Raw genomic sequence first — 24530 nt, 5'->3', positions numbered from 1 at the left:
AATGCTCTTAGTAATCGTGTAAGAAGTTTTGGTAGTTTTCAAAGTAATTAGGACCCTGAAGCACATAAACTATAAAAGGATTCTCATCTTTGAAGTTAGTTTTCTAATTAAATAGCTCTGTTATGCTATAATTACTGCTAGTCATTATAAAATTAAAAATCATTTTAAGTGAATGAATGCTTTAAAAAAATTTGTTTCTTGCTAATTATTGTAAACTAATTATAGTTTATGATTACCTTCAAGAAATTTGCAATCATCACCTTAGAGCTCTGTTACCCAGTGGTCCTAAGTTTCAATTCCAGAAGGGAAAAAAATTATGAGAAAGAGGGTCTAAGGCAATCAAAAATCAGAATTATCAAGACTTTGAAAATTTCTGATTTTCTAAAGCGCTTCACGGACAAATGTCCAGTGATGGCATATAGAAACTATATTGTCCTCTATATTTTCTATATAACTTAAAACTTCTTTAAGAATAGAGAAAAAAAAAAGCTAGGGAAGAAGACTTGGCCCAGTGGTTAGGGCGTCCATCTACCACATGGGAGGTCCGCGGTTCAAACCCCGGGCCTCCTTGACCCATGTGGAGCTGGTCCATGCACAGTGCTGATGCGTGCAAAGAGTGCCATGCCACACAGGGGTGTCCCCCGCGTAGGGGAGCCCCATGCTCAAGGAGCACGCCCCGTAAGGAGAGCCGCCCAGCACGAAAGAAAGTGCAGCCTGCCCAGGAATGGTGCCACACACACGGAGAGCTGACACACAAGATGATGCAAAAAAGAAACACAGATTCCCGTGCCGCTGACAACAACAGAAGCGGACAAAGAAGAAGACACAGCAGATAGACACAGAACAGACAACCAGGGCGGAGGGGGAAGGAGAGAGAAATAAAATAAATAAATCTTAAAAAAAAAAAAAAAGCTATATTGTCCCATGAGCCTGACAGCAGAAACTTTTGCTCTACGAGACACTAACTTTATGACTTTCAGCATTTTACTTAATATTTTTGAGCTTCAATTTTCAAATTTCAATAATACTTGCAGCACTGTTTCGAAGATTAAAGATAAGCTCTATAAAATATACAGCACAGAGATGGTGACATAATCAGTGACTATTATCGGTATCATCGATTATCAGGATTTCCACTGTCATTATTTTAGTGATGGGAAAATTTCCCAGGCCTGTTCTTCAAGCCAGGCAGCCTATAGCAGCTCACATCAATGTTTCTAGTGGCAGGTTTGTACAGATCAAGAACGTGGGATTAATGATAATAATAAAGCAGAGGTTTTCCATATTATTTTCCTAGCCTTACAGACCAAGGTCAGGTTAAGCATAAGTAGAAAGTGTGACTGTACAGGTCGCGTGTTTATTAGGGGCCTCCTCATGAACCACAAGGTCTTGAGAGCCCACCTACTTAGAATTTCACGAACGTCCACAGTTCACCAATATCTCCCTAAGACAACAGGAAAAACAAACAAAAAGCACAAAACAGAAAATCAAATTATCAAACAAAAACAGCAAAAGCCCCCAGAAATATACCTCATAAATGTCCCTTTTCTTCCACTCCTCTCTTTCTTTACTCTTCATTACAAAATGATATGGTGAGTTTTACAGGGTAGAAGAACATCCAGAGTTTATATCAGCAGGAAAAGGTGATGAATATCAAGTTCAGGATTTCTCTTTAGCTCACAGCACCATCCCAACAGTTTTCATCAATAATCTATTTCCTTTCACTGTCCTTAGCTCTTTGCTCTGACTTCTCATTTTTATTTTTGCTATTTAAAGAACATTCTTCCTTAGTTTCTTAGTTCTGGGTACAAGGTTCCTGATCATGTCTTTTATTCCAAGCAAAATGTGCTTTTCATATGTTATCGTAATCCTTAAAGCAACTCTTTTTTTTTTTTTTTTTTTTAAACAGCTGAGAAAAATCCCATAGGCTCATAAAGATAGTGTTAGAGCTAGGGTTTGAGTGCAGGTCTGTCACATATGTGATACCAGATGACCTTCCTAGCTATATTCAACATCGTGGGGACAGAATTGTGGTTTCAGATAGACTTCTCACCAGAGAAACCAGACTGTGATTCTCATATTTGATGGGCACATTGACTGTAGCACCTTAACCTGACTTCTCCAGACTTCCCTTAAACCCCTGTAGACTCAACAGAATCTACCCGATTCTTCTGGTGCATGGGAGTTGAGCAAGTTAGTTGAGCTAACTTTCTTCCTTCCTCCTTAGATTAATGCCCTTTATTCCCACAGCTTTCTGGTTCCATACCCTGGCTTCCCATATAAAAGGAGCATGGAGAACCCTGCCAACTTATGACTCACTGCCTCCGGGATAATGGAAGAACATGCTTTCAATTGAATAGATTAAAAGAGAGGAACTGTTAGTCTTTCTTATGTTTCTTAAAGATGGTGTAAACAAAAAGAAGGTTAGATGGGTTTAAGAAAGCAGAGAGATTGTGAGAACCAGGAACAAACCATGCTCAGGGATGAACAGGCCCAAACTAAGAGAAGGAAATTGTCATCCCAATTGCATGTTAGAAAGAAGGACCCAGTGTACCTTTCTAACATGTGCTTATCCTCAACCCACCAGATTCGGGCCTCATAGTTATATAACCATGTACCATATCTTTCTCCATGTACCAAACAAAGGTTCCCCCAGGGCCAGGCTCAATAACAGCAACAGCTGTCAATCACTGTAGACCCACCCTGGGCCAGACACTGAACTAGGTACGTACATTGTCCAGTTCATCTTTGTAATAACCCTGTGAGGTGGCAGTTTACAGACAAGAAAACTAAGGTCCAGAGAGCTTAAGCAGATTGTCTAGTATCACACAGTCAAAAAGGGGCAGCAGAACTGGTGCCTAAACAGAGCCTTGTTCCCTCCAAAGCCTGTGTCCAGGGCAGGTTTTTAAAAATACCATTCCATGTTAGTGGATCTTTTGGAGATATGGGGGTGGGACAAGGAAAATGTGTTTTAGAGAAGTCTGGTAATGCCACAGTGATCTGAATTGTAGTGATGGCTTCTTATTTTTTAATGGTGACATTCAGATGATCTTATTAAAAAAAAAACCTTCAAGATGCTATCTGTATTGTTTAGGGTTTTTTTTCTGTTCACCCAGTTCTTTTTATAAAAAAATCTCTATAACCTCACCACGTTGATACGACCACTCTAACACAGGTACAGTCGGACAGTTGAGTAAAGCCTCATTTGTGCCCACTGGACAATGTGGACAAATGGATTTACAAAAAACCCTCAAAGTTAGGAGAGCCAGTCCAGAAGCTCTCTCATGAAACTAGTATTCCAGGCTCTTTCTTGTAACCCTTCCTGAACAAACATGGCTAAAAGCAGAGAAACTGAGTAGAGAATCAAGATGAGCCTGCTCCAGTATAACTGGATATGGCACCACGGAACACAGACTTCTCTACCCACCCAGGAATTAGAGAGAACTTCGGCCAAGTCATTTGTCTGCCTCATAAAGATGGAATCTTGTAGTTTTCAACAACAGGTGAATTTTTATCTTCTACTCTTCCAAGACTCTCCAGTAGCTCATTTTCTTGAGAACAATGATACTGTGTACACATGCCACCTTTGGCAATTATAAGGGAATTTAATAAATTTTATACCATCATTTCCAGTCAGTCTTGATGTTCCATTTTTTTCTTGGTAGGAAGAGTAACAGGGTCTATTACAAACAAACTCTCAATGGATGAAGACTGGAAAGGGACAAGGGACACATCAGGCAATCAGAATCACTCACTGGCAATCTGCAGATATTCAAAACAGGATATACTGATTCCTGTTCAATTCAGTGTGAAAATTTATAGAATCGTATTATTTGAAGGGAAATTATGAGGTCACCCTAGCCAGATCTGCCTCAAGCTAGGTATATACCCAATCTGTACAAAAGATAAAGAGATTGGCTAATTGTTTCATTTATCTTAAGGAAGTGCAAGAAACCTGGACCTTTCTTCATTTTAATACTGAGGACAAAAAGTGATTGTTCAGGATTTTCATAAACAAACCAGAGAAGTATATTTGGAAAGGCTTCTTTTAATGAACTTTGTGGAAAAATGATTGATTTGGCCATTTTTTAGAGTCACCTTTATTTTACCCATTTTATTGGCATGAAAGCTATGACTCAGAGTCATCTTTGTTCACTGAAAATGAGCTCACACACCTTCCAGAATGTGGCACATTCAGAGTGCCAGCAAGCATCTATAGACCAGAAAACATTGTGTCTCCACATTTAGAATCTGTGAATGGGAACATACAATAAGAGGGAGATTTCTGAAAGAAGCTTGCAGTTAATGAGAACAAGTCCCTACTATCCAACCTCAAAGTGAACCCTCCGTTTATTCCTCCTCAATCTCCTCTGCCCATACATTTGCTCTTTGGAGTCTTTGCTCATGCAGTTTCCCTCTGTGTCTCTAAGTTCTAGCCATACTTCAAGACCCAGAAGAAAATGTATCCTCTTTACGGAAGGCTCATTCCTGAAGCCCAGGACGTACCTCCTTTCCTGGACTACAGTGTTTGTTCTTGCTCTTGTCTTTACTCTTGTCTCACAAATTAGTCCAGATATGGCCAATGAACTTCACCGCTTGTGTCAACTCTGATCAGTTGTGGTTGATCAGAGGGAGATTATGAGGTCACTTGCAGAGTCCACGGGAAAGAATGCTGTAATGGATTAACAGCATCTCTCATGGGCATAGCAGGGAAGAATGGAACGTTTTGGCTATACATCTACCCTCCCAAATCTAGCCCATAAGAATGTGGATAATAGGAATCCCGTGCTTTATGTTTTAGATGCCTCATGTAATCCTGACCTCTTGTAGGGCCTCAAACTGTATTTCTTGATTGGCAACCCAAAAGGTGCCATCAGCGCATCAGAAATAAGATCTAAATGAGACTGGAAAGAAATTGTTTTGCCAAGAGACATTCCCTTTAAAAATAAAATGTCAGAGGAAGAGAACTTTGTATTTTTTTCTTTGAGTCCTGGCCAAATCTCGAAATAGTGTGAAATTCCACATGCAACCACACTCAGAACTAGATTTTGTTTGTGAGATGTCTAGTCTAGGCTCTTTGGAATTTTTATTACGTGTGAATGTGTATTGTATATTTAATCCATGAGAACAGTTGTCCAGCTCACTGTACCTGAGATCTAATTTGGGTTTAAACAGTATGCTTAAACAAAAAAGGGAAGAAAATGTGTGTGTGTGTGTGTGTGTGTGTGTGTGTGATATAAAAGTAAAATGAAAATATTATAGGGAGCCACAGTTAATGAAAATAGTCTGTATGATAAAAATAGTCTTATTTGCTTTAAAAATCTGTACCTCTTCCCTTTATATCCAGCTTGAACAACTGGGTGGTGTCAACTTAAGGATTTAAATCCTGATCCCTGTCCAGTTTCAGCAAGCTCCAGTAACATAAGAGTTTCATTCTAATTTCATAAAGAATAAAACTGTCTTATAGTTACAGTATTAACTGCCAAGGTTAATTGGAATTTCAACTTCAATAATTTCTTTAAGAGTAGGGAAAAATATTGTTTTTGAAAAGCAAGAGAGAGAAATTACAAGAGATTGAAAGGTTTTACACATAGGTTTCCCTTTCTTTGGATCATAAGTTCTTTGGACCATAGAAGAAATAGAAATTATATTCTCCTGTTGTTTCCAAACTCAGCAGACAACTTGCACTTGGCTATACAGAAAGTAAGAGAAAGAAAGAACCTTTATCTACCTTGGGCTCCATATCCTTAGAATCATGGGGAAAACAATGGGCTTGAAATGAGAAGACCAAGGTTCATGTCCTCCCAGGTGTTTGACCTTGACCATGAACCTGTGACTTAGCCTCTCCAAACCTTAAATTTCCAATATAAAAAAAAAAAAAGGAAATAGTCATTTTCAATTTACTCCACAGGATCATTATGGTTAGATAAGAAAATAGAAGTAAAAGAACCTGATAAACGTACCAGCATCAAATTAAGCTGTTACCACCCAATGCCACTCAGCTCCAATTGCTTACTATCTTCCCCAAAAACTTAGCCTTAGAACATACATCATTAATGCCTTTTGACCTCATTTCTGCCCAAAACACTTGAAGGGGCTTTTTGTAGTAGTTGATGGGGCAGGAGATACGGTTTGAAAAGACCCCTGGTGGTAACCATAGCCTTAATGTAGAGAAATGGATACTGAGCAGATTTTAGGGGTAGGTAGAGGAGATACCAGTTTTAAAATTGGTAGAAGGTTTTTAACCATGCCTGGATTCTTAGTCGGCAGTCTACATTTAAGGCTGTGATGTCTGAGCCTACTCAGCACTCAGCAGGCTTGTCCAAGTACTTTCCTGGAAAGCATTATTCAGAACCCTTCCCCACAGCCACCCCAAGGCAGGTTTCCAAGCAACTTCTAGACATAGGGCATCGTTTACAGGGAATACTGGCATGTAGATGACATATCCATTTCGGTAAACCTGGTCCAGAGACAGTCACTTTATGCTAAATGTCAGCAGATATTATTCTTAAAAATGCCCAGTACCTATGAAAAGACATCCATCCATACATTCACCAAATAGTGGTGGATTACCTGTCATGGAGTATACTCGTGCTAGGAAATGGCAATACCACGGTGAGCAAGGTAGAAGCAGGCCCTGCACACAGGATCACCTGACCAAAGGGAAGGGGGCCTCCTCTCCACTAGACACATCTGACTGTACAGTTTAAAGGAGCACTGGAATCCAAGTCCTCTCATGGAATCTTAGGTCAACTGAAATGAGTTCTCTACGGACCCTTAAAATAACATCGTAAAATAAAGGACCCCCTAAAATAACATAATTCCTTGCCCTTAGGAAAATCTGTGCCTCAGTTTCTGTATTTGTCATGGGGAGATGATGACATTTGTCTGGGAGTGCTACTAGCTCTTTCTGAACTTGAATTTAGATAATATAGGTTGTTGTTGTGGAATTTAACAGTGTAAACTGTCCATGTAAACCTATGGTAATGCTAAGAGTATGGTAGAATGTGATCGTTAACTTAGAACCAAGGCAGGCAGCCTTGCAATGTCTGTTTGGGGACCCAAAAGGTGTAGTACTTCTGCCACTTAGTCTGAAAGCTTAGAGATACTTTTCCCTGCATAGGTGACTAACATCGCCTGCAATTTTTAGGAACTCTTATTTCTAGAGGACTTCCCCCACCAAAGTGCTCAAGGCACAGTACATATTTATAATAGCAATATAATTGAAATAAGTCTCAATTGCCTCATTGGAAAATAACTTTCTGTCACCAATTGTGTGTTCCCTAGAAGCTAGACTCAAGCCATTTCCTCATTTCTGAAGAATGCTTGAGCCTTTTCTTTCCCTTTTGCTACTGCTTAAAACTTGCTTTTGGAATCTGACCTACAATTTTTTTATTGCTCTAAAGTTTGATAGTTCAGAATCATAGCCCCTCCAGGTGATAAAATACTATCAGCAGCATCTAGACCACCTTCACTGTATTTCTACTGAGGGCGGTAATACAAAATCACCTTGGCAGTATCCGTGATGATAATTTTGTCCTTGATTCTATCTCAAACTCACGTTTGTCCCTGCCCTTGTAGCACAAAGATTGGTCAATGGCTAACTGAAGATAAGCTCAGTGTACTTTGAGTGACACTTTTCCAGGTTGCTTGGCTGCAAAATGGCACTGACAGAATGTTTAGCACTTGCCATGACACCATAAAAACTGGACTAAAAAGTATATTTTGACTAAGAATGAGGACATGGTGCTATCATTTGCTCAGGGGTTTGCTTTTGGAATTCCTTGTTCAGCTGATGAAAATGTTATGGCTATTGAGCTCTTTATCTGGACACTGGCAACAGAATAAAGCCTACAGGCATTTCTTGTGCCCTCTCCTTCCCACAAAGGACAAAATGGCCATTGGCCAGCAGAGAGAAAGTACAAAGGTCAATTTTGAATTTCAGTCATATCCTTTAGAAGGGGAATCATTTGCAGACAAGAAATTTGCCAACTTAAGTCACATGGGCCCATGAGTTTGTGTGTGTTGTTACTTATGCTCCAGGGTCCAACTGCCTTTTTGGTTAAATGAATCCCCTAAGACCACGCTCTTCATCTTCCATGAGATGTCCCAAAAAGCGGCATTGACATCTCAGACACATGGACAGCAATCAAGTGCTGCACGGAAATCAGCAGCTAATGTGCACATCCAGATTACAGCTTTAAGATAGACTTCTTCCTTATCCCTCCACACCCATGTAAAGAACTGACAATTCTCTCTGCATTGTCAAAACAAGGAAATGGTGAGTGAATTAACTATTTCACTTCTGCATTTGAGAACTCTCTTCTTGACTGTAGTTCAAAGCATAACTCCAGTGTTGACCTCAAGTCAGTGATTAAAATTAAGCTTAAAAAGACACAGTGAAAAATAAATTTTTTTAAAAAAATTCTAAAAATAAGGTAAAAACGCAGTATTTGCTGCTCCTCTCATGTAATTATTTGGTTTTGTTTTTGTTTTTTGTTTTTTATTGTCAACAGAAGTATAATAGAGTCATACAATGGAATCCAGTACAGCAGTAAAAGTATCAGTTACATGTATTGGTGTGTACAGTCTCAATGACAAGCAGAAAACTTTTCAGGAATGTGTATACAGTATTACACTTCAGAAGTTGCAAAACAATACTGCATACGAATGTGCCAAGAGTTTAAATACCACGTACATATGTAGGAAAAGTGCAAAACCATGCACAAGAATGACAAAATAGTGTATTACATTTAGAATAAAGTTATGGGGAGATGAGAGTGGACAGGAGGGGATGCAGTTGGGCAGAGGTTTGCAGAGGGTTTCAACTAGATTGGTGGTGGTATATTAAGCTGGGTATGTGGGTTTTCTATATTGTATATAATTTTTATATCTGAAATACTGCATAATACATTTCTGAGATATACAATTTATTATATTTCACAATGTATTTGAGGTAGGTAACGGGAGATAGCAGTCCTAAATTAGGATGAGGAAGTCAAGGATCAAAAATAATTTTTTAAAAGATTTATTCATTTATTTTAATAATAATCACAAACATTAATGAGAAATAGTAATAACTGATCATCACCTAATATTGAAATGCACTAGGGCATACCCCTGTTTGATCTACATTTCCATTCCACTTAAAAGGTGTGTGTTAGGTTATTTTTCTTTTCATGTATATTCAACTCAATAAATGTAGTATGATCAGAAGGTCTTTTTTTTTTTTTTGAAGATTTATTTATTTATTTATTTCTCTCCCCTTCCCCCCCCAACCCCAGTTGTCTGTTCTCTGTGTCTATTTGCTGCGTCTTCTTTGTCCGCTTCTGTTGTTGTCAGCGGCACGGGACTCTGTGTTTCTTTTTTTGTTGCATCATCTTGTTGTGTCAGTTCTCCGTGTGTGCGGCGAGAAGGTCTTAAAAATAATAAAAATAATAATAATACCAGCTGATTCTACCTTATCTTTCAGAAACTCAATTTTTATATTTTCCATTCCAGTGAGGAGAAAAATTGTCAGGGGTGAGCATTTTGGAGCTTTTGACCACTTAAACTTTGTCTTCATTTTTGTACTGGAGGCTGAAGCAGCCCCAGACCCAGATGAGCAATTGTTTTGTTTTCAATTTCAACTCTGGGGAGAAGTACAAAGAATCGCATAATTTTTTCCTGAATGATCAGGGTATGTAAACACACCCATTTCATTTTAATAACAGAGCTAGGGATGCCCACTGGGAAGCATGCTAATACTTTGTTCTCTAAGTTGTATGCTGGGGCAAGCCTTACAAAAGGAAGGTTTTAGAACCTTTTATAACCCAAGGTATGACAACATCTAATGAGCCTCTTTGCAAATACACATGGCTACATATAATGAAAACAATGCACCTTCACTTCTCTTGACTTTATGAGCCATGATGGTCTCTGTAATCATGCATGAAGCCTCGGAACAGACAGCTTGCTCAACTCAGTTTTACATTTGCCATCATTGACTTATAGTGATCCAAACTCTAATCCATTCCCGTATGGTTTGAGAATAAGGCTGAGTCAGGATATGTATCTCCAACCTGATTTTGAGCAGAATTAGTTATGTTCCCCTGATGATGATTTAATAGCAGTAGGCAGCCAATGACCAATGAAAGCCATCCCATGTGTCATTTTTATATGTTGTTTAGGCTGTCCAGATGTTGGATCCACTTTTGACATTAACATTCTAGTAGGGAAAGGGGGACACATGAAACAACAGGGAAAGAGATCCTTTCCTCAATCCTTTGCCTATGATAAATTCCACAGTGATAAAATATTTAATAAAATTAGCCCATATATGGCACATGTGGGTCCTCCATGAGACTTAGCATAGTAGCCTTCAATAGCAGTTTAGGCTTATCCTGCAGGGCTCTTGCATAAACAAATACATGTATTTTATGAGATTTACTATATGAACCAATACCAGGGGTTTTTATGGAAGGCTTAGCTACTTTCCTAGGTTGAAAAAGTATTAAATAGGAGATAGCCAGTTAAATGTAAAAATGGCAATTTAAAATAAAAATTGCTTGAAATAAGAACTTGAACAAAGTTTTGCTTTGAAAGCATTTATATTATCACTGTTTATGTTTTCCCACAATCTGGACTCTTTCTGGAATCAGTAAATACCATGTTTGCTAACAAAATGAGTGCTAGCAATTAACATAGTTCTAACCAATGCTAGGTAAATAGCTGTATGGTTTTCTATGAAAAATACCATGAAAAGACCAACCAGGATTGTTCTTAACCACTCTGGAAAAAAAAAATCCCTCACATCTCTCTATCTGGAGATATGTGGTTTGTTTCAGGACAAAGGGAATGGATTGCAGGCAAAAGTTTGAATCTCAATTCAGTAATTTAAAGTATTTGGAATGTGATCTCGGTTTGCTCCTTTATAAAGTGGGAGGACTAATAACTATCTCATAGGATTGTAATAAGGATTAAATAAGGCAAGTTAGTGAAAATAAACATGACAGAAGGGAAGTGTTCTAATGGGTTGATCCTTCTTTCCTTGATCCTAAAAGAATAACTTCTGGACATTTTTACTCAGGAGACATACAAAGCAATGATATTACTGCACGCCTTGTCTGAGCCTGCATGAACCTGTCAAAATTACATAAGGAAATGGTTATATCATAACCAAAGCATTGTCTTCTATTTCTAACAAGACAAATGACCAAATGTTTAGATAAAACCCTCCCAGTTTGCATTTAAATATGCTAGATAATTCACAGATGATAATGGATAGATATATAATAGATGGATAGAGGTAGAGATAAAGATATAAAGGAAAACAAAGTCAAGATACATCCAAGGAAGCAGACATGGCTCAACTGATAGAGCATCTGCCTACCATATGGAGGGTCCAGGGTTCGATCCCCAGGGCCTCCTGACCCGTGTGGCCCAAGCACAGTGCTGTGGCATGCAAGGAGTGTCGTGCCATGCAGGGGCATTCCAGTGTAGGAGAGCCCCACACGAAAGGAATGCACCCCACAAGGAGAGCTACCCCACATGAAAAAAAGTGCAGCCCACCCAGGAATGGCACTGCACACACAGAGAGCTGACACAGCAAGATGACGCAACAAAAAAGAGATGCAGTTTTCCAGTGGTGCTGCATAATGCAAGCAGACACAGAACACACAGAGAATGGACACAGAGCAGACAGTGGGGGGGGGGGGGGGGGGGCGGGGGGAGGCAGGGGAGAGAAAGAAAGGAAGGAGGGAGGGAGAAACATCCAGAAAACTATTTTGCAGCAGTAAATAAATTCTGGAGCTGGTATTTTGTCCATTTCCTGGTGGACTGGAGCCCAAATTTGAGAGCCATGCATAGCATGGGAGAGGGGTGGATGGTCAGGAGTCAAGACCTGGGTCCTCAAGCAAGATGAGTGGGTGACTCAGATAACCTTCACAAAAGGCCAAACAACTGGAAGCCCAAAATCTGACCTTCTTAGCCATAGAAGACTTTCTTTTCATGACTCCAGGTGATGGAGGGTGTGTGTATCCTATAATTTCTAAGCTTAAAGAAGAAAAACTGGAAAGAGGAGGGGAAAAAAACTTCTAACAGTCCTCAAAAAGTGAAGAAAGGAAGGGGAATAATAGAAGAAATACAGAAAAAGTAGAATAAATACCACAAAATAAAATAGTAAAAATGGATCCAGATATTTTAGAAACCAAAATTAATGCAGCTGCATCATCCTCTCTCATTCAAAGACAAATCTTGTCAAACTACCTTATGTAACACACACACACAGTCAAACAAAATCCAACCATAAATTGTTTATGAGAGACACAAAACGGTTGAAAGTAAAGGTTAGAAAAAGATAATCTAGGCAAATATTAACCTAAAGAAAGTCTTCATTAATATAATAACATCAAACAAAATAGAACTGAAGGCAGAAAGTAATAGAACTAAAGCTACTAATACTACCTATTCCTAAAAGTTAATATTCCCCAGGAAACGATAATTATGTTGAATTTATATGTAATGAATAGCATAGCCTCAAATATTAATGACAAAATAACAAATTACAGGGAGAAATAATACAACTCCACATCCCAAATCATAGTAGGAAATTTTTATATATCACTTAAGAATATAGAAAACTAGAACAATATAATGAATAAATATGATCTAAAAGACATATATAGAATGTCGTTCCAACAACTAGAGAGTACATAGTCCTTTGAAGGAGACATAGAACATTTTTAAAAATGTTAATAAATGCAACATATGTTAAATAATCTATTTTATCATACTGATTATAAAGAAATCAATTATAATAAAAGAGGTAGCATAAATGCATATATATGGAAATTTTAAAACCCACTTTAAAATAACCTATAGGTCAAAGAAAAAATCATAATGAAAATTAGAAAATACCTGAAACTATAAATAATAAAGAACTATTTAACAGAATCTGTGAGATACAGCTAAAGCATTACTTAAAAAGAAATGTGTAGCCTTGAATGCTCATATTAAAAAATAATGTAATGAGAAATTTATCAACTGGAGAATTTAGAAAAAGAGCAACAGAACAAACCCAGAGGTTGAAAAAAAAAATGGGAAAAAAATAAGATAAAAACTATTGAAACAGAAAACAAAAAGTGATAGAGGATCACTAATGCCAAGAGTCATTTATTTGAAAAGAATAATGAATCAACAAGATTGATTATAAAAAAGCAAATGCACAATAAGCAACATGGAAGATGCAAAGGGGTCTGTAATTACAGGTGTAAAAGAAATTAAACAATGAGACATTATAAACTACTTTCTACATATACATTTGAAAATTTATATAAATGGAAAATCTGAAAACAGGTAAATTTTCAAAACTAATTTGAGAATAAAATAGAAAATCTGAATAGACCTATCAATATGAAAAAAATGAATTCAGTAATTAATTTTGTCCACTAGAGAAACACTAGTCCAGAAAGTTTTATGTATGGGTTCTGCCAAATATTTTATTCTAAAATATATAAATTAGGGAAGCGAATATGGCTCAAGTTATTGGGCTCCTGTCTACCACAGGGGAGGCCCAGAGTTCAATTCCTGGTAAAGGTAAGCTGGCCCAAGCAGATAGTGGGTGCAGCAAGATGGTGCAACAAAAAGAGACGCAGAGGAGAGACAATAAGAGATGCAGCAGACCAGGAAGCTGAGGTGGTGCAAGAGATTGAGCACCTCTTTCACTCCAAAGAGGTCCCAGGCTCAGTTCCCAATGCTGCCTGGAGAAAAGACAAGGTACAGAAGAATGCACAGTGAATGAACACAGAGCAAAGACAATGGGTCGGGGGAGGGGGTAAATAAGTCTTTAAAAAAACAGTACACAGATTATTTTAGACAATAAAAAGAGGCAAAAATTCCAAACTTATTCTGTAAGATGAATATTAACTTTTGATACAAAACTTCTTGGAGTCAGTATAAGAAACTTAAATTTCATACCATTCAAATATCTAGAACATTAACAAGTAAACAAACATTAGCAAACCAAATTAAGCAGTGTATCACAAGAATAATAGATCATAAATTTGGGTTTATCCCTGAAAGCAAGGTTAGTTTATCATTAGTAAGTTATTTAGTGAAATTCATCATGTCAACCAATTGAGTGTTTACTGGAAAAAAAAGTATGGCATCTCAGTGGATACCAAAAAATCATATTCAATAACATCCTACAACCACTGATGGCTAGAGTTCTTAGCAAGCTAGGAATAGAAGGGAAGTTCCTTTACCTGATAGTGTATCTAAAAAAGACTTATGGCAACATCATACTCAATGGTGAAATATTTAAAGCACTCCCTTTAAAATTGGCAATAAAACAGGAATGCTCATTAATCACCACTTTTAGTCAGTATAATATGGGAGAGTCTAACCTAAAGAAACATGGTGTAGGGAATTACTCGTATACCAGGAGACATACAAAAGAATGTTCATAGCAGCTTTGATTTTAATAGCAGAACACTGGAAGTTATCCAGTTATCCTCTGGCTTAAAATAGATAAATCAGTCGTGACATCTTCATCAAATGGCCTTCTCAAAAGACCATGAAAACAAATGGAGACACCTATGTGTGTCAACATGGATGAGCAAAAATAGCTAACCACAGAAGAATACCTATAATAAATTTAATTTATATGAAGTTTATATAAAGATCAGAAAAGGCAAGATTTAATGTATATTTTGAAATGCATATATATGTAAACTTTAAGGAGGTGATTAACATAAAATTCAGAATCTCGGTTACCTCTGAGTTGTACATGGGAGAGGAATCAAGGAAGAGGTCATGTCCAATGAACATCCATGTAATTTTTATATCTTAAGCTGGCAATAGATACAGTGATGTTTATTATTATTAGTTAGACTCTGTATTTTGTATTGTCTCTATGATATTTCATAATATATAAAACAAAATGTCATTATAAATGTGATGGAATGCACATTCTTCCCTTTTTTCCCCATCAAAAGCATCAGTTTTAGAAGACTGTCGGCATCGTGTGCAAGGAATTCACAGAATAGTCATTTAACTCTTGTCCTTTTGTACTTTTTTGCTCTGTGGTCAAATGCTCATGTTTTATTTCCCTTCACAATCTCCTAAATCCTCCCTCTCACTCCTCAAAGCCTTGGGTCCATGTCAGCTACAACTCTCACTAGATCATTTGCGAATTTCTTAACTTCTCTGAGCTATTTCCTTATCGGTAAAGCAGAAATGTAATACCATGGGGTGAGGATAAAACAAAATAATAGATCTGCCTGAAATTTACTAAGCATTGAATCAACATTAACTATTATTGATTGTTGTTATAAAATGAAACAGCTCTCATCTGTACCCAGCACACTGTCTGACAACAGAGTAGACACTGAATACAGCACTGCCAGAATCATGGGTCCAGGCTTTGCTCTTTTCCCACTTTATTATGACCTCCTGGAGACAGTTGTCCCTCCTTCCAGGATTGTACCCACTTTGGTGATGCTCAGCCCTGTTCCCACTGGATAGTTCCAGGAGGCAGGTCCTCTGCTCTTCCATCTGTGTATCTGCATTGCTGATCATGGGGCCTGGCACGTTTTTGGGGGATTGAGTGTTTACTGGATTTGGTCATGTTCACAATAATCACACCTGGTATCTCAAAGCCTATTACAGGACCATCCTGGAGGGCTTTGCTCTCCTGGTCTCCTCAACTCTGACCTATCCTCTTCTCATCTCTCAAGCTAATTAGTTGACCAATGGCTTTGTCCGGGTGATCATCACAAGTCCTTCCCCTTAGGTGAAATTCCCCTTATGTGAGATAATTTATATAAAAACTGCTACAACAAACAACATATAAGAAATCCTCGAAAACGGTTTTTGTTTCACTCCCTCTTGTAGCCACACACTCTGCTTGCATTCAGGCAGTTCCCCACATTCCAACAATGAATCATGGCTTCCCAGTCTAGAAAGAAAAAATGTGTAACTTCCCCACTGGTCCATTTGGTTTTAAATGAAACTCCTGTGACCTTCACTTATATAATAATTATATTCAGCCAATGCAATTACTCCTTGGCCTGTACGTGATGTAAATATTTTATCTTATCTCTTTATGCTTGTTTGTTCTCTATTCATTTGCTATGTGTTTGGGTTTTTTTTTTTCTCTCTGTGATTCAGGATATATGTGACATGTTTTTTTGGATTATAAGATCAAGTACATGATCTGGGGAAGGTGAAAGATGTGCACAAGAGATCACTAGGAAAGAGTATCTTATGTCTCTGTCGTCAGTTTTCCCCGTTAATTTTCTTTTTTAATGGGCAAGCCCCAAAAAGTACTAAAATTCAACACCAGTGTGTTCAGTAACGCCTAACTCCCCCACAAAGCCCATATAAAAAATGAATGTTTCTGTTCACTGTGCTGTAGGCACAGTACAAAAGCCATAATCCAAATAAACTTTAAGAAGAGAAGGGTGAAAATTCAAACAAGACCATTCCACCCTCAGGGAAGTTACAATCTAAATATGACAAACGCACAGAGTGACACAGGAGAAAATAAAGTGGGTAGTAATGATAGTACTGGCACTACTGTCCATTCAAGAAATGGAAATACACAGAAAGAGGAGTCAACTAGTTCTTGGCACTGAGGAAAGGAAATGCACAAGAATGTAGAAGGAGTGGAAGGTCACTTGATTGTAGAAAAGTCGTTTAATTTTCCTCTACCATTGCCACCCCAGATCCTGGGTTGTTTTGACTAACGTTACTTGCAATATCCATAAACTCCAAAGAGATTAGTACTAATGGGAACACAGGAACATTTAGTCACTGTGCAGAGAAACTCAAATACTCTCAGGTAGCAGAGAGTTAATAGGAATTTGTGAAGCAGTCTGGCCATGATTCCATAATAGGAAGCAGTGATGACTGCAGAAAACTCTAAAGGACATGTCTCCCCACCACCACCACTTAAGTCAAAATATTACTTTTTATTGAGCCAACCACCTCAAACGTGTCTGCTGACCTCAACTGGCCTTTGAATAACTAGTTCATGAGCCTTAACAACTCCCATTGCACAGAGGAGGTGCCGATAGTAATGGCCCTTTAACCTGGGTCTCACAAATGGAGCAGAGATGAATTTTAGGATTCAGATCTGTTTGCACTGATGATTTCGATCTGAAACTATGAAGAAAATGATGTGCAGGGGATTTTAGGCAAAACTTATTGCAGGCTGGAATAAAATTAACTAGATGAGAGGACTACAGGAATTTTGTAAATGGTACCAAAGGATTGGGGTCAATAGAAGAAACCAAAAGCTTGATTGAATAAAACATCTTCCTTCCACATCATTGCATCCTTGTCCATATTGATCAGCTGTAATAGAGCATGACAGAAGGTATTGATTGACTGAGGCAGTCTTAGTATTTGGGCCTGAATGCAGCCATGGACTATCAAGAAGGCAATGCTCTACAGAAGCCTAAATTTAGGAAGGTTAAAAAAAAGGGGTGGAAGTGGGGGAGGGATGGAGTATAAAGTATTCAATATTTATAGCAATCTGGCAAATGACTTATTTGTGGCAGAATGGGTCTCATTTGCTTCAGCTATAAAATACACTTAAGCATATATTGGTTATTGTCTTATAAATAGCTGTTGATGAAATGCCTACTTTATTTGCCTGGGTTTTCTGTAATATTGATTTCTGAAACACTCTAAAAAAACAGTGAAAGTGGATTGAATACATACTTCTGCATTTGCTCCCCCCTAAAACCCCAGCAAAACAACAGTGAAGAAAAATTTTAAAGGCATAAATCTATCAAGACATGGAAAACAAAAGGGGGAGATGACGGTACAAAAATTTGGGGAGCTGAAAAGCAGATGGATACATGGTGAATAAATCAGACTCAAGATTATGATATCTGAGCCAGCAACAGGGAAAGCTCAGAACCAACCCAATTTAAACAGTAGAATCCTTGAAAGCCTCAAATTTTAGCAGTCCCTGGTACCTCTGGAAGTGGGAGTAAAAGATGGGATGGCTGTTAAAATAAAGATGATTGGAATGTTTAAGAAGCAATCAGGGAAGCGGATGTGGCTCAATCGGTTGGACTCCCATCTACCAGGACCTCCTGGTGAAGGCAAGCTGGCCCGCATGGCGAACTGGCCCACACGGGTGCTGCCCCGTGCGGGAGTGCCAGCCAGCACAGAGAGCTGATACAGCAAGATGATGCAACAAAAAGAGACACAGAGGAGAGACCATAAGAGACGCAGCAGACCAGGATGCTGAGGCTGCACAAGAGAATGATTGACTCTCTCCCACTCCGGAAGATCCCAGGATCAGTTCCTGGAGCCTCCTAATGAGAATACAAGCAGGCACAGACACAGAAGAACACACAGAAAATGGACACAGAGAACAGACAGTGGGGGGGGGGGGGGGCGGGGAGGAATACATAAGTAAATCTTTAAAAAACAAAAAAGAAGAAGCAATCAGATCCCCAGATCCCCTCTCCCACTCCTTTTATCCAGGAGGCTGCCCATCCCCACCCTGGCCAATGACTACAGCTTAATTCCTGAAGAGTTAAAAATAGAAGTTCTCTCAGGGCAGTTGAGAGCAGGGCTCCAGGAGAGACTTCTTCGGGAAGGTAAAATTGGAACAGCCTGAGAGTATTTATACAACTGATGAAGAGTATGGGGCCTGGTGAGTGATAAGTCTTTAGAAAACCAAACAAATTTAAAAACAAGACAATTATTACCTCCATGAAATACAGTAGTCATGCAGGAAAGGAACTATGATGATAATTTACTCTCTGGTTCATTTTAGAAAGCATTTAAATAATATAAAAATGTAAACATGGAATATGGATTTAATAAAATTACTATATTGGGATTAAGGAGCTATGGGGGGAAGCAGATGTGGCTCAAGTGATAGAGCTATCACCTATCATGTGGGAGCACCTGGGTTCGATCCCTGGGGCCTCCTGGTGAACAAGACGAAGAGAAAGCATCCCTATGTGGGAAGCCAGCACCCGCACCAGTGCCCATGTGGTGAGCCAGTGCCTGCGCGAGTGCCCGCATGGTGAACCAGTGCCCCGTGCAAGTGAGCCATGCAGCAAAATGATGACGCATCAAAAGAGAGACAAGGGGAGAGTCAAGGTGAAGCGCAGCAGAAACCAGGAACTGAGGTGGTGCAATTGACAGGGAACCTCTCTCCCCATCAGAGATCTCCCAGATTGAATCCAGGTGAATCCTAGAGGAGAGAAAATGAGAAGACAACACAAATAGCAGGGCAGGAGGAGGGAAAGGGGGAAAATAAATAAATAAATAAATCTTTTTTAAAAGGGGGGGCTGTGGGAAAGAGACACATGTATAAGAAGAGGGGGAGGAGGGAGAGTTGAGTCCTTTACTTCCACAGCAAGAAATCAATAGAAAAAGTCTGAATTTTTTAAAGAGAAGCAATATACACACATTATTTAGAGATATGCAGTAAATATGTAAACACAAAATAACCAGTTAAAAGGGGAAGAGAGTAAGGAAGGAGGAGGAGGGATATTATAGGATGTTTCTTATAGCAAGCCTTATAAAGCTATTTATGTTTTTAAACTACAGGCCTGTATATATCTTTGATTTTAAAATTATATACACATATATATGTATATAATAAAGGTTTTCAAAACAATAAATAAAAATAAGATGGAAATATGTCCAGTCAACTGGATTAGAGTGAAAGTGTTTAGCTCAATTCTTTTTCTCATCTCTGCATTATTCCTAGCAAGCCCACCTGCTAGTGAAGTGATGCACTATTCTGGAGCTGATGAAATGAGGTACCCTAGCTCAGGAGTAACAGGAACCAGGTGGCCTTCGCCTTCTCAGAGCATCTCATTTTTAATTGCATTCCTTTATGCTCCTTTTTGGGTTGCATTTCTTCAGAACATTCTTTAATCTCACAGATAGTAAAAATTGTTTTCTAAGAATCATGGAATCATAAGGTTTGGAAAGTCTCTGGCGTTTATGCAGTCTACTTAACCACTGCTCCCTCAAACAAATTCTAGAATGATAGGATGTATGCCTTTTACTATAAGAAGTGGGGGGTGGGGGTTAAAATCACTGCTCATCTATCCTAGGGTTTTTCTGCATTGTATAATGTCTTATAACCCTGGATATGGAGTTTTATGGTTTTTAACCTTTTTTGTGGCATGAGGTTCTTAATCTCATTAAAGCTATTGACCGTCTCTTCAGAAATACCCTTATATAAAGATTTTACATATGCTTTAAGGTAATCACAGAGTCCCTGGTGTCTATCCATGGACCAATTAGATGTCCACATGTCCATGAAGCTGTTATGCATCTGATTCATTTCACTAGCTATACCAAATTCTCAATAAAGTTGGATTAAATGACTGAATGGATCCAAAGAGAGGGATTCTAGTTCCAGTTGACCTGCTAGATGAAAACAAAGATAAACATTCAATGCACAGTTTTATTTTTATGTCTTCGACATTCCTCTTGCAATATGGAGAATTGGTTCTGGATCTCTTATCCTCCATGCTTTTTGGCTTCTCTGCCCTTTTATCTACCTATGTCCATCCTGAAGAGGTAAATTAAGGAGCATCTTGCCTCCTACCAAGACACCTGAATTTCTAGCCTCAGCCTATAAAAAAAGTACCCTCAACAGTACATCTTCCCAGTCTTAAATAAATAAATAAGTAATGCTTCATTATGCCCTATTTGTTCTATATAGTCAAGGCTGCCATATGGCTTCAATGTATATCTAGTGAAAATGTAGTTCGTATCTCATAAAAACATAAAGATGTCAAATGCCCATAATTAAAGACGAAGCCTCTTTGAGATATTGCCTTACCAATTAGCCACCTGGAGCTGCCTGGCCACGTCCTAATCAATTAGCCAGTTGTGGACATTTTGAAGGTGTGTAAGTTCTAAGGAGAGTTGGGAATATGAAGCAAGCTTAGTAGTGGCAATAATGCTGGGATGACTGGATTCTGTATATTCATTATGAACATGCCTCATTGCAGTGCATTTCCTCTCCATCAGGTAATCACGATTAGAAGTAACTGAGAAATACTGCCCCAGCCCTGCCCTTTCTGCAGGATAATAAAACTTAGTGTTTATGTGAGGAGTAATTTAGTAATGATCACTCTCTCAGTGGTCCCTTCCTTTCTACAAAGGATAGTTACGTCTCAATTGAAGTCATCAGTTTGTTGTGTTTCCAGGGCTACAGAATTTTGTTGTCATTCCCTTCTCCATGAATTCTCCAATCAGGTAGGAATCGTTGAGGGGATGTCAACTTTGGTGTGCCTCAGTATCATCTCCCTGAGCACATTAAAAGTAGTACAATGCCCATGTCACATCCCAGATTCGGGGCCTGGCTCAAGCACACTTACATCATTTTCTGTCATCCCCTGGCCTTCCACCTTACGCATTTCACTTGTGTGTATGGCAACAATATTGTTCTTGCTTTAGTTGCTATCTTACCCAACTTTCGAAGATAACCAGATATGAGTATCCTGAAGACTTTGTAATGGCTCACCCGGGCTTGTAGAACGTTTTCTATGCAAACAATTTTGTCTTCCCTTTTTGGCTTTAAAAACAAAAAGACTAATAATACATGATTGTTTCATGTCATTCAGTTGAAACATGAGGACAAGCTTTAAGGTAGAAAAATTTGTAAAAGATGGCAAAAGTCCAGAATATCCTTTAGTGGAACTTGGGAGGGGAGAGGAGGTGAAGGAGGAGGATGTATCTGTGTTTATAAAGGACCACAGAACAAAAGCCTTGGGGGATGGTTATTCGAAAACCATGTGCCTTGTGAAGCAGAAAGTTAACTGGAAGAATTGTGTTGGTTTTTGCAGGTGTTCTTAAGAACCAGAGTAAGAAACTTAAATTTGGGACTGAAAATAAAAATGAAACATGTTTAAAAACAGCAAAACATAGCACTGTTCCCACTGCAATGGAATATGGCTTTAGCCGAAGCATGCAGTAAGGGAAGTCTCAAATTACATGATTCAAACCATGCTTCTTGAGGCTCAGGAGAGGAGGGGTTAGTGCATTTGCACTTTGCAGACTCCTTCTGTGTTTAACTGTCAGAGCCTTGACTGAGAACACCATCTCCCCTCCCCTGCCTCACAAGCAGGGCCAGTTGCCCCTCACATCACTGGCACTGCCTGTTCCAGCAGGAGCGATTATTCTGCATCTTCGCGTATTCTAACATATGGTCTTCCCTATGTTTTCTGGGCTCTTTCACCTGTAGTTGATTTACCTTCACCAAGAAAGTCTTAATTTCCCAGATGGTAGCAACGGTGTCTTTTTCTCCCTCCGTCCCTCCCTCCCTTATCCCTCCCTCCCTTCCTTCCTTTTTTCCTTTCTTTCTTTTCTTTCATCTTTTGTCTGTCAGTGGCATTTAGGGCCATACTGTGAATAAAAAGACAAGCAGTAGACAAGTGGATTGGCTCACTGAAAAAAAGTTTTTTTTCTGGGACGTGTCTCTATGCTCTGAACAGAATTCTTTTATTTAATTTAGGTAAACTATGTGTCTGGAAGAGTCTTAAATTTCCCAATATTCAATTTTTAAAACAACTCCAGATCCCTAAAAGCACCTACTCTTCCTATTTTTGTTCTACCTCTGTATTTGACAGTGAAAGTCTTATCTTTCCATGTCCACTGCCATTGTTTTTATGTGTTCATTCATAAGAGTTAAAGTGAACCATTTGTGGTATATGTCCCTTTCTGATACTTAACACTTTACAACTTTCTTCCCAAACATCAACTCTAGGAAGTAGGCGCATTTCATGAACAAGGAAACTAAGAAAGGGCATTTTATCAGGGCAGCTTTAAAAGAATCAAGAAAAGTAAGTGGGAAGGAAATAAGAGCTGAAACCAGGGTGGCAGATGTTGATGGTTGTTGAACCTGCACTGTGAGTAATTGTCTCTCTTCTTTTATATATGTTTGAAAATATCCATAATATAAAAGTTCTTAAAATTGTAATAAAACTAATTTAAAAAAATTTTTTTAAACATTTCAGAAGAAATAACATCTCCTCTTCATCTACTTTTTAGATTATGTGAGTGCCTACTGCCAATGTAGGAAAAAACATAATAGCTGAGCTCTATTCTAGAAGCCCATTAAAACCTTGGGTAGTATGTTTCCAATCATTACTACCTCCCATAACCTTAAAGTCTTTAGATTTCCTTTCACCTTCTCCCTGAGTATCCTGCAAAACCCTTTTCGTACCCCAGGAAGACATAAGGGAATTTCATTTCAAATGCAGTAAAATCATCCCTTTGTGCTTTTCGGTTGTGATCCTGTTTCCCAGTAACTTCTCTCCAGAGTAAACTGCTTCTTTTCCATGTTGTGTGCACCACCACCTCATTTTCTTGTTGTTAACTGAAGAATTGTTCATCTCTATTTAGACTTAGATCCGCATCTGCTTTATGCTGTTCCATCTGTTCTGCATCGTCATATTCTTTGTATTATATTAGGCATCAGCGAACTTTTAAAGAAACAGTCACATTAGTCTGAGCCTGGAGCTTTCTGTCCCTTAATGATGACATTTCTTAGACTATTAACAAAAATGTGAATGTTGTTTTGTTACCTTGTAGAAATCACTTTACCTTAGAAAATTGTGAAGTGCTTTTTGTTATTCTTTTCTTCTCACCACTTCCCTTTCCTTTCTTCTTTGACATCATCCCAAACACACTCTCAGAACTGAGGGACTTGGTCTCTCTGGGCAGGCCACAAAAATCAAAACACCTCCACGTCTCCAAAACTCTGTAGTGGGATGGAAAGCCCAAGGGTACCTCTGTATCCACTTGTCTTTTTTCGACAGGGGTGAACAGCTGTTGACCAGAGAAAGGCGGTCCTGACCTGTGCCTTCCAATTCAGCAAACTTGGATTCAAATTCCACCTGTGCAGCCAGCCTCCCCCAGGCTCGGCTTTGCCATCTGTAAACTGGAGGGACCAATACCTCCCTTGCGGTATTGTCCTAAAGATAACCTTTGAGAAGTTCTCAGTAGGTGACCCGTCATCTATTATGAAAGCTTTGTAAACGGTCAGTGGCTATCATTATATTAACTCCGCCAGTCACTGACAGCGTGGGAGAGTGCTAGCTGCGGACAGTAAGAGCTACCAAAAAAACAGTCTGTTTTCTTGGTTGCCAAAGTAAGTTGAAACCAATTTTCGTTTTAACAGCAGGCATTTACTGCCTTCAAAACACAGCTACCAACAAGGCTCCATTGGAGGCCGACTCTTGTTTAATGTGTCTTACTCACTTTCGGAGGGGGTGAACTTTTGCTGAAATGTGAGTCTTATTGAGTCTATTTTTTCCCTTTCTTGTCTACCCAACTTTCGTTACATGTGTCCTCAGAGGTGGAAGTTTTCTGGCTAGGGCTTTGTTAGGACAAGTTTTGTGCTTTGATTTTGTTTTTTGTTTTAAATTAGTAATGAAGAATTCAGAAGGACTGTTAGATGCTCTGGGGAAAGTACAGACATCACCTTATTTCTGTTTTCTATAAAGTTGAAAATGACAAAGAACAGCAGGGCTAATAAGTTGTTCTGTGTC

At 38.7% G+C, this 24530-nt stretch overlaps 1 protein-coding gene across 10 annotated transcripts in view; it reads left to right on the top strand.

The window, feature by feature from the left end:
• Nucleotides 1–24530, top strand: part of SAMD12 (sterile alpha motif domain containing 12) — a 430023-nt gene that overhangs the window by 329389 nt on the left and 76104 nt on the right. The gene's annotated exons all lie outside the window — the stretch shown is intronic.

Source organism: Dasypus novemcinctus, chromosome 14, assembly GCF_030445035.2.
Source record: "Dasypus novemcinctus isolate mDasNov1 chromosome 14, mDasNov1.1.hap2, whole genome shotgun sequence".
NCBI lineage: Eukaryota > Metazoa > Chordata > Mammalia > Cingulata > Dasypodidae > Dasypus > Dasypus novemcinctus.
This window is presented reverse-complemented; position numbering and strand designations above follow the sequence as displayed.